The sequence below is a fragment of the Ixodes scapularis genome, unplaced genomic scaffold, assembly GCF_016920785.2.
Source record: "Ixodes scapularis isolate PalLabHiFi unplaced genomic scaffold, ASM1692078v2 PGA_scaffold2__306_contigs__length_199485367, whole genome shotgun sequence".
NCBI lineage: Eukaryota > Metazoa > Arthropoda > Arachnida > Ixodida > Ixodidae > Ixodes > Ixodes scapularis.
Window position 1 is genome coordinate 47554719 of NW_024609857.1, and position 11790 is coordinate 47566508.

Here is an 11790-nt window from a genome sequence, read left to right on the forward strand (position 1 = left end):
GCCGTTTATCTGGTTCGCCCCACACGATTGCCGGCTCGTTTGCTCTCTCCGGTTGCGCTGGTGCTGAGTTTCAAACTTTAAGCCTCAGACGCTAAGCCTAACACTCGACATCAATGGGTTTCGAGGCAAGAAATGGCAAAATTAATTGTAAAAGTAATTAAATTACATCAGTAATTACTTTATTGAAAACTGCAAAAATGCAATTAAATTAAATTGCAAAAATCGCAGACTTATAGTAATGACATTATACTGCAATTACTTTTCAAAAAGTAATGAAATTAATTTGAGATTACTTTTTAATGCCTTGAGGCAGTAATTCGTGGTGATTTTATTTACAGTATATATACCGGAGCTGAGGTCGTCTTGTTTACGCCGCCACAGCCTCATGCGTTTCAAAGTGAATCATACTGAATAGTCGTTCTGCTGGCGCACACGAAATCAGTGTTAAACATGATGAATAGCTTCTTCTCTAGATGCAACTCAAAGACAGTAGACTCACCGGTTTCGCTGTTACTTTAACGGTGAAAGACCTTAGTTAAGTATAATATGATTCCGTCTTCCTGATTTTGAAAACGCCATAGTTTGTATCAGCAACTTAAATCGGGTCATGGGAGCTTTTTCTCACAAGAAGTCGTCTTGTGAAATATTTTCTTTCTGACTGACGCAGTCTCATTATTTTCGCTCAAGTTCACTAGTTGCCGCGTTCTCCGGCATTCTTTTCGAGGGGTATTCTTCCCAAGCATCTGATGATCCCAAGTTTTTCGCATTGTTACAAAAGGGAACTGGATGTTTGCTGGACAGACACTTTGCCAGTTGAGGAAAGAGATGGCGCAAACTTCTCAAAACGTGTACTTTCTCAACAAACGGGCCGCGATATCTGCGCGTTTGCCTCTTGCCGAATAAACTTTCTAAAGACGGGGTCACACTGCTCGTACATCATATAAAAGACGGTCTGCAAACAAAGTCACCGCGATATTTGTGGTTGGAATGCCTCGTGCCCAAGTTTCTCCAGGAACTCATTGTCATGCGGCATTCGAAGCACAGATCTCGCGGCGACTCGCGTTTGAATCTGTTTGCAGACTGTCCTTTCGATGATGTAGAAACAGTGTGACCCCGGCTTGAGGAAAGGCAGAGATTTGCACTGGAAGCGACACCTGCTATTCTCGTACTTGTCTTTTCCGACTACAGAAAGCATGTTTACTTACAAAGGCCAAGGCTGCATACGAAACGTTTTAGATCTTTGAAAAGGCATTTGGGTTTAACAATTTATTCCGGTCGTAATTGTTGTTCACGATGGTCGAAGCTTACGGTTTGACCTTGCTTGACGAAAGGACAAGAAGGCTCTGCGTCTCCAGTCCTTGCTTGTTTTAAAATATGTTGACCTCAGTGGTAACGTGCACTTCGCATTTTAGCCTACAAGCCGTTCACCCCCAAGCTGACAGTGTGGTGGAAGCTACTTGTTCGTTGACCAGTCACACGTGGATCTTTCGCCTCGTAACCACGCTCTCGTTCATACCCATGCGCAGAGAAGGGGTCAAGTGATGAAATGAAGGTGGTTGATTAGTTCCGATGAGCTCGTAGCTCCCACCGCACTGTCAGCTTAGGTCTTAACGGAGTATATATTCAGTCACAAACCTGCATTACATATGAAGGGCAGCCAAACATCGTCACGGCCAATTGGAATTATGCCGTTCCATTGGCTTTCAATGCTCTATAGCCGCCTACTACCAATGCTCAAAACATAACCGTTAAAGATCCGCATAAGGATAGTGTTGACAATATTGGTCATGCACGAGACGGTTCCCTATGAAAATGGCGTGAGTGGGAAGTAAGGCCAGGGCAGAAAGGCTCGTGCGCAAAGGCAGACTGGAGAACGCTTCCAACTGGAGGCGTTCTCCAGTTGGACTTCTCTGTCTTCCCTGTGCTCTTGTTCCTTTCTCTGTTCCGTCCTTTGCCAATTTAGGCCCGACTAGAATTGGAACACGCTACTTAGTTCTCCGTACTTCCTGCTAGAAGAAATAGAAGCAAAAGCAACAAATAGGATTTCAACAGTATTGCCGGGCAGTAAACAAGCAAAGTGCGTATCTGAAGCGCGCATTTTCCGAATTTTCCGAATTTCCCGTGCCTTTATATTTTTTTTCGTAGCACTCAGACAACCAATCACTGCTATCTTCGGGAGCCAACGACTACGCCGACAATATGTTTTCCCGAAGAAGGATGTCTGCTATAGCACACTGAGCGTGTTGCATTCGGCATTGATTTTACACCCTAAGAAACATAGATCGGCTACTTCCCCGCAAAACACTTGGGAGAGCTAATCGCTGTGATCTACAAATAAAAATATAAATAAAAAAAACATTATGCGTTACGTCTTATGTTATGTCATGCTCTGTTTCACAGCAGAACGTTTTTTGAAAGTCTAATCATAATTCAAACATCGTCAATCAACGAGTGTGTTTCGTAGACTGCGTAGATAAGCTCTCCCAAATCGTTTCTTCTTAATAACTAAAAACGAGCGTGTTGGTAAGTAGATGCGAACACTCGAAAGGATAAAACATCGAAGATAGGGACGGAAACAGGACTTCTTTCATACATGAAAGAAATCCTGTTTCCGTCCCCGTCCTCGATGTTTTATCCTTTCCAAGTATTCGTTTTTACTTCCAGACACTTTTTGTTTTTCCTCGTCCGCCAAGGTTCCTCGACAGACCGCAGTAATTGGCTATTTGAGGGCGATGCTTCTCTATTACCTATCGTACAAACACTGCGATCTGAAGAATAAAACCTATTTCGATTACGTGCTTTCAGAAAACGTTTCGTCGACGGTGTACGTTGCGTACGAGGGCTGTGAGGACTGCGCAATCTACAGAAACACCTATGTCAGTGGTAAGGTTGTTTTGTTTTTGTTTTTCTTTATCTGATGTTTGCAGTGTGTTCATTTCTCGCTCTTTGTGAAACTTGGAAAACCTCACAAAGTAAAGTCGCTGAGATAACCAGAAAATCTGCAGCGACTTTTTTCTCCAAAGTTCTATAATGTAAGCAACGCAGTATTTAAGGTGCGATCCTTTAACATTACTTGGAATACATTAAACCGTCGTATCAGGAAGTGAGGAACCTTAATGTTTATTAATTTCCCCGGTGTAATTGAGGGCGAAACTGGGCGCATTGGTCACGTAATGGCAATTTCCCCGCTCAATATAGCGGGAAAGGTAAATTGTTGTATAGGTCACGTGATGTCAGGTTTCCTGCTGAAATTAGTAGGGAAATTGTCTTGATGTATCCCATGCTGTCGGGACACGTGACGTCAATTTCCCCGCTATACTTAAGAGATAAACTGAAGGTGTTCTGAAAAATGTGACGTCACGTCACGTTATGTCGATCACCCCGCTAAATTTAGCGGGAAAACTGTAATAATGTACAATTCACGTGACGTCAGATCCCCTGACGTCAATCTCCTCGACGACTTTTGCGAGGAAACTTAATTGGTGTATATATGACGTGACGTCAATTCAAGTGATGTCTATTGACGTCACGTGACCAAAACACTAATTTGGTTTCCTGGCTAAATTTCGCGGTAACTGCACGGCGGAGATACGGACGAACAAAACTTTGAGATTGGGTGCTTCGTTAAAAAGCATTTCATGCTCTAAAAATAAATTTGACGTTCGTGTTCGTTAAAAAGAAAATTAAAATGCCATTCAAAATGTAAACTCAAGAATTTATATCTGTTGGAACCGTTTCGTGAGATCGCTGGGCATGCATAATATATTGCCACAGTAAAGAGAACTAAGAACGTGCCCCACAAATGAGCGGGGCGCACGAGGGCGCAAGCTCGGTCGGCGGGCAGTTTTTGGAATCACTTCGCCCCCCCCCCCCCCCCCCCTTCCTCTGGCAGACGTCAGTTTCGGTGCTGCTTATCGCTGAGAGTTCGTAGTCACCTAGAACACAGAGCACAAACTGTGGTCTCAAAAGTACGCAAAGGTATAATACCGCTTATGCTATGGGAACACTAATGATACAGTGGTCGTCTAAACAGCCTATATACAGTTAGAAAGGCCCCCTGAATCACCCTCTAATGATCATGCTTTGTGAGTGGCAGAAAGAGGTCGACTTCTTCCACCGCTGGCACCTCATTGTCAGAGGAAAGTAGTACGACTTGCCCACCTATTAATGGCTAGAGTGATTGGAAAACAAACTAGCGACTTGCTTTCCTAGTGAATCGTAGGGCAGTTTACATACGAAAAAGTGGAAATATAATAAAGAGACGGTACAACTTTCGTTTATAAAAATAGTATTCAATTACAAAAAAAAAACGATTATATATGGGCAATTATAGTGCAACAGCGTGTTGACCCAATTTCAATAGAACATACAGAAAACAAAACTCAATATTTGACATATTGGAATGTGAACCTATACTTTTTCATTGCATATAAAATTAGAACAAAAAATTATTAAGCTCCCGGACAATATTATTCGACGAGGGAGTGTTCTAAAATGCGTCTTTGGCGCATTGGAACGCAAAGATGGGCACGCAAATCAAGAGGGAACATAGGAAACGTGTAGATAACGCACGATGAGGGATCAGCCAAGCTGGCGATGTCATTGGTTGAAGTCAGGGAGAAATAAACGCACGTGCGCGACTTTGGGAGCTAAACAAACGCCCGAGGTGCGCCAGGAGCAAACTTGCATCCCGTTTAGTCGCCAAAAGCTTAAGAAACGCAGCGTTATCTGTCCATATTCTATATTCCTTCGTGATTTGATCTTCGGTTCGGGCTTCTTTTCAACAAATGCCACAATCTCATTGGCCGAGGAGCGATGATGAGAGACTCGCGACTCGCCACGCTTCGCTTCCCTTGAGTTGTCAGTGATGATGATCACCAACTGCTGAAGAAACACGCGGCCTTTTAAAGCTCACGCTCATTGCTTCGTTATTCTTCGTTCTTCGGCATTAGTATCGATTAAGGCCATAATCCCGTTGACTGCGTAGAGATAGCAACGTGATCGGAACCATATAAATATTTATTTTTCAATGATGCAGAAGCGGCGTGCACTCTACTCGTTCCTGAAAGTGCCCTGGCAAAGAACAGAACGTGCTGTGACTTCGTCTTCGATCTGCTCTGTGGGACAACACCCAAGTATTACACCTACGACGAGACATGCGAAAACTGACAAATGAACCAAGCGCCAGGGTTGTTACCTGAGCAGCAATTTTGCGTGGTTGAAGTACAAAGCATCGGTGTTTCGCGGTGTTTCGGTATCGGGGAAGAATTGGGGGGAGGGGGACGGCGTGAGTTGTGTAGTTTGTCGTAAATATTTTTCTGAACCTCCTACCTACGACTCATTCATAAGTAGTGTTTACTTAAAATATCAACTAGCTCCAATATAAAAAAGGAATGTGAAGTAGGAGTGTAGCGAAGTGAAGTTCCTGCTTCAAATCAATGCAGCGCCAAAGCAGCATCAAGAGGATATAAGGTCTGGTGATTTTATAAACAATTTTGAACACGCAGGCAGAGAAAAGTAAGTAAAATTGTTAGTAGCTGCAAACAAATTTATCCACACCATTTTTAACTAGCTTAAACACGTTCGCCACATATTCTTTACCTGACTGATCAAACCTTTGTTTGAATTATGTTTTAGCTATCTTGTAAAAGTGCGTATATAACGATGTCACTACGCTGTATATTGTAAGGCTCCGGATGAATGGATCGATTTAATACAACTAATGTAGTTTGATTACGATGGTGCGGCCACGGTGACCGTTCGATGCAGATCCGAGAGAGCTCAGCTCGCGCACTGCCGCCTGAGCTCCGCTTCTTCTTTCTTTTTAACAGCATATGACCCTCGGGGAAAGGGCCGGTCCACCGGCCGCAGATGTTATGAGACCTGACGGTAGTAGATTTTGAGTCTCAAGAATATATCGCGTGAAATATCATCCTCCTACTAACATATTTTTTGGTCTGGTGCAAAAATGTTGTTGCTGTTTTTTTGTTGTTGTTGTTGTTGTTTTTTTTTTCAAATGATGTAATTGTATCCCGCCGACCAATCTGCCTGTAGGGGGCAGGGGCATCGTCAAGCTGTATTTCTGCAGCTTTTTCTCCTGCCTCCATTGCCCACTTTGTGTTATGGGAGTAAATAAAATGAATTGAATTGAATTTAGATGTGAACGATATTGGTAGATTTAGAGCGGTGGTGCTGGAGTGAATGTATAGGTGTACGTAGTTTGTAGAGGACAGCTTACGAGAGATTCGAAATGCGCCCTTGAAGCGTTTCTGAGGTTTTTGACACCTTCCAGTCCGACGAGAAGGCGTCCAGACAAGAACATTGTCGCCAACATTGTAGGAAACGGGATGCTGGTGCTCACCGTGATGAGTGATCTGTTGTTGTTGGAAACGCTGGGTGCGAATACATGAGAGCTGTCGAGCTTCTTCGGCATTGGAAAGGACAACTTAGAGGTATCTGTCGAAAGAACAGTCATCGATGTTCTGCGACAGCGTGTCAATGGTGGACATCGCTTTCCGCGCATACAAAAGATAAGGCTAAAATCCGGTAGTAGTATTCTGCCGGCTGGCATTGCAGGCGTATGTTACGTATGGCAAAATAGCATCCCGTATATCCTGGCCACCTGTGACATACATCGAAATCACGTCGATTAGCGTGTGATTGAATCTTTCTGCCAATCTATTTGTCTGTGGATGGTAGGCTGTGCTTATATAAAAAATTGTCCTTGCGAGGAGGCAGACTTTTTGAAGATGGGTCGGCATGAAGGATATTACTTGGTCCATGATAATAGACTGAGGGGCGCTGGGTCTTAGAAGAATTTTGTGTAGAAAGAGATTTGCTGCACGAAGGGCTGTGGCTGCCGGAAGCGTCTCTGTTTCAGCGTATAGTGTTATAGGTAGTGAACTGCCCAAATTATCCACCGATTTCTTGTTTTCGTTTGAGGAAAAGGGACAAGGACATCAATTCCAATGCGTTGAAACGGTTAGAGGAGTGGCGAAATCGGCGGGAGAGAATCGGGAGGTGGTTTTGAGGGTCGTTTTTTTCGGTTTGACATAAGTGGAAATGCTCGCACGAATTCGTTAATTGTTCGCTGCATGCCAGTCCATAAGAATTTGTCACAAATTCGAAAGTTCCGGCGGTTTGATTGTCATGGTTAACTTAAATTATGTCTTTTTGTAGGTGTTGGTGTACAACGAGAAGCCACTGCCGTCCTTGGGGCTCATAGCTGTGTCTGTAGAGAACGTTATTTTTGAAGAAAAAGAGGCGGCACGTCGCTGAACATGCTGAGGGCAATATGTTGAAGAACCTTGCAAAGAATGAATGAGTGGTCAGTGAGTTGCGCTGATGCCATGCCGAGATTATGAAGGGTTGCCGTAATCTCTGCTGTGTGACGCTCATTAACAAGTGGCGCATTGTTGGGAAGAGGACACCAAGGTAGACTGTCGGCGTCGAGGTGTCGCTGTCGTGCTTTATATACAACCGTAAGGCGGTATTCCTGGAGTTTCAAAGACCAGTGGACATGGCGTCCTGATGGATCTTTTATACTAACAATCCAGCAGAGCGCGTGATTTTCGGAGAATAATACCAAAGAATGAGCCATACAAGTAAGGACGAAATTTGGAAACTGCCCCAGATGACTGCTAGGCATTCCTTTTCTGATGTTGTAAAATTGCGTTCGGCTTTCCTGGGGGTTCGGCTAGCAAATGCGATGACACGATGCTGGATGTTGTGATGTTGAGCAAAAGCAGCATTGGCGTTGGTTCGAATTTCGGTCTCATGACATTCGACGAAGTGACCAAAAACAAGGACTGGGGTCAGCGCATTTTTTAAGTGTTCAAATGACGTAGGTTGGGCTGGGCTCCTTCGAAAAGAGATGCCATTGCGGAGCAGTAAATTTAAAGGTTCAGCAATGTGAGAAAATTGATGAATATATTTTCGAAAATGAGTGCATAAGCTTAAAAATGTCCGCACATGCTTGACGTTTTGTGGGACAATGAATTTTGAGACGGCCCATACCTTTATAGGATCTGAGCAAACTACGTCGGTACTGACTAGATGACAGAGCACTTGGATTTCCTGGGCGCCGAAAATGCACTTTTTGCTGTTCAAATGGAGTCCAGAAGTAAGAATGCATTCAAGAACTGTGCAGAGTCGTGAGAGGTTTTCTTCAAATGTTGGAGAAAAGACCACAATATCGTCCAGACAACAGATACAACTATTCTAAGATGAGCCGCAACATAGAGCATCCATCATGCGCTTGAATGTTGCTGACGCATTACAGAGCCCGGAAGACATAACGTTAGAATGGTAAAGGCCATCACACGTTATAAAGGCGGTCTTGGGTTTATCAGTAGGGCAAGAGGAACTTGCCAGCAACCGCTTCGAAGGTCGTCTTATGAAAAATAGGAATAGCCTTGTAGCCTGTCGAGTGTATCGTCGATTCTTGGTGGAGGGTAGACGTCTTTTTCCGCGAGTTTGTTGAGGCGACGCTAGTCTACACAGAAGTGCCAGGTGCCGTCTTTTCTTCGAACAAGGACGACGGGAGACGACCAAGGACTGCACGAAGGCTGGATCAGTCCTTTTCTAGCATATTATCAATCTGTTGTTTTGTTATTTGACGCTCCGCGGCAGAGGTTTGGTACGGTCTGCTTCGAATTGGGTGTGAGTTACAGATATCAATGTTATGTTCGACAAGCAACGTTTGGGCTGACGTTTGGGCGCTGAAGTCGAAAATTTCCCTGTAAAAGTGGAGTAGAGAGTCCAACTTCTGAAGTTGGTCTGGGAAGAGAGCTGTGTCTATCATCTTTTGTCTGTGTTCGGTGGAATCATTGTCGGTGAGGGGCCTGGTACTTGCAGCAGTGGGGGCTAGTGCGGCGAAACTTTCTTCAATATGCATCTGGGAGTAGGGGGCAGGGGCTTCGTCAAGCTGCACTTCATCAGCTTTTTCTCCTGCCTCCATCGCCCATTTTGTATTATGGGAATAAATAAAAATGAACTGAATTGAATTTAATTGAGTGGGGCGATGCGACTGCCTCCAGGAAGTACCTGCGGCTGGACTGAAGTGTTGGTGATCCAGATGTTACATTTATCTACTGAGATGGACGCAAGATAATAAATAAGGAATGACAACTTCTCTCTTTGTGAACGTAGCATGAATAGGCTCGATGAGTTCGAAGGTTTGATTGACTGAGTTCGGAAAGAAGAGGGCGGCAGCAACGACCGAGTGAAGTGTTTACAATGGGTCATAGTTTGTATGAAGGACGGAAAGTGGGGTGTCAATACATTCCCTGATGTCGACGGAATAATTTAGATCAATTTCACGATTTGGACAGTCGACGAAAGCGGCAATCGAACAAACAAATGTCAACGAAAGAATGACGCCCGCGATGCAGGTGGTAAGTACAGTGAACATGACAATGTATCGGTTGCCTCCAAGCCTTAAGTGCGCTGTATAGCACACGAGGCGGCGCATCAATTCCCCAATGCCCATGCGGAGTAGGTGGCCCTCAGATGGAGGCGCGAGCATTTTTCGCAAGTGTTGATGGACGTTCTCGGGAAAGCACGACTTTCCGGCGCCATTGTCACCTAAGTCAAGAAACTTATTTTGCGGGACCAACTTCGTTGGTCCCGCAAAATAAGTGTTCTTTGCATATTGTTGAGACGCAGCCTCCTCCACTGTTCGTGCAGGCTACGGTCTTTAGTTTGACTGCTGAGACGTCGAAGGGATGGGATCATTGAATGGGGAAATAGAGCGGCGACGACACGGGTAGGGTGACGCTGAGCGACTACGCCGGGGTGACGGTTGCGCGACGAGGCTGGTTGAGCGGTCATGAGCAACGATTCTGATGTTAGTGTTATCGGCGTAGGGTCCTGAGAAGCGGCGAAAAGACGAGCTTTCGACATGCCGGTTATCATAAGAAGGGCGGCGGTCTTCGATGATGTCGCGGTTTCCAGAAGGGAGCATGGATGGGGAACGTTTTCTTTAAGTACTTCAAATGTAAACCTAAGGCCGCCTCCGTACTCAGCGAAGGTTTCTATAATGTCTGCTACTTGTATGTCCATACAAGTAGCAGACATTATGGAGACCTTTGCTGAGTACGGAGGCGGCCTTAGGTTTACATTTGGGGTGCCCAAAGAAAACGTACTTCAATTCCTGGATCTCTCGCTCCACCTGGGTGACCACCCTTGTTTGCTGGTCACACAGTTCACGATCAAAGAAAGGCATTCTAGACTACAGCTCGGCGCACTCAAAAGTCATCAAGAGTGGCATAGCTCTAACGTGTCTGGGCTCGGCACTAAAGAAGTCCGGTCGTAATACTACGTCAGCCAGCTTCAGTATAGTAATAGTAATAGTTCATTCTCGCTTCATTTTACAAACATATAAATCCGCCTCACGAAAGCAAGTAGAGAGGCTAAGAAAAGCCGGCTATTCGTCAGCGCTACTCGTTGATGTGGCAAACGGTCTGGTGGAGAAGGCAAAAGGCTTCCAGTCCAACAAGAACAATGTCAAGAAAACAAGGCCAGCAGTAATACTGTACCTGCACATGATGTCCCATAATTAAAAAAAAAGTCGCAAGCCGCTATGGGGTCAGAGTAGTTTTTTCAGCACCACAAAAAATGAGCCAAATTCGCTCTAGAGTGAATGCGCATGCTGAGGGTACCACAAAACACAAGTGCACCAAGAAGCATGAAAACTAATTCCCTCCACGTGCTTCGAGCGTCGTATATAAGATACCTCTTTCGTGTGGCAAGAGCTACATAGGCCAAACGGGCAGATGTCTCAATGACCGACTCCGGGAGCATGATTACTCCTTGAAGGCTACAGTGGGCGGAAGCCATTGCAGGGAGTGCACGTGCAGATCAATATTTGGCGAGACCAACATCTTGGGGAAAAACAAAGCAAACTGTCCCACGAGGTGTTTATTGGAGGCCTTCTACATCCTTTGTGAGGACAGGAATTGTATTAGCGCAGAATCCGTAACTCTGTCAAACAAGGAAAGGGAATTCCTTGAACAAACAATGAAGGGCCCACATAAGCCTGGATGAACGAGCCACTATCACTCATGCAATCGCACTAATATTAGTAACAAATGTAATATTATCAGCATCATTGAGATTCGTATAATTAATTTAACAATCTTTGGTCTGCAATGAAGTATACTTTTGAAAAACTTAAAGGCTTCCCTGGTGTTGGAACACAAGAGTTTTACTTCGTTTGAGAGTTTATAGTGTCATTTGAATTTCTAACAATTTCAAGACCATCACGTTCACCAGTTGAAATATGTGTATTCCTGTTTGTCGTAAATTTTAGTAGTCCACTCATAAGCTAAAACAGAGCTTGCAAGAAGGTGATTAAAAAGAGATTTCGATTGCTTGCCCTTTCTTTTATTTATTAGTAATCCCCCTCCGCGTGAAAGTTAATGATGTATTCTTGTACATTCTGTTTTACCATTGGAACAACCTGTTCTTTAAATTTGTAAATTTTTTAGCCTTGATTTGTTTTAAATTATTTAAGGCATTTTTAACTAGTTTTGTGTCTGCATTTTGTAATTTCAGTTTAACCTCTGCAAATCAAATTATTTTAGATTTCGCTCAATAAATAATTACTCACCAGATGATGCAAAGAGCCGTGCAAGGAATTTTATTGAGTTTGTTCAAAATACATTACCTTGCATATCAAAACAGTCAATATTTGAACGCTTACGAGTGTTGACGAAGGTTTGTAAGTAATACCATTGATTATAACAATTTTACAGAGGTTCAAAATAAATATCTAACGTAATGGAACAT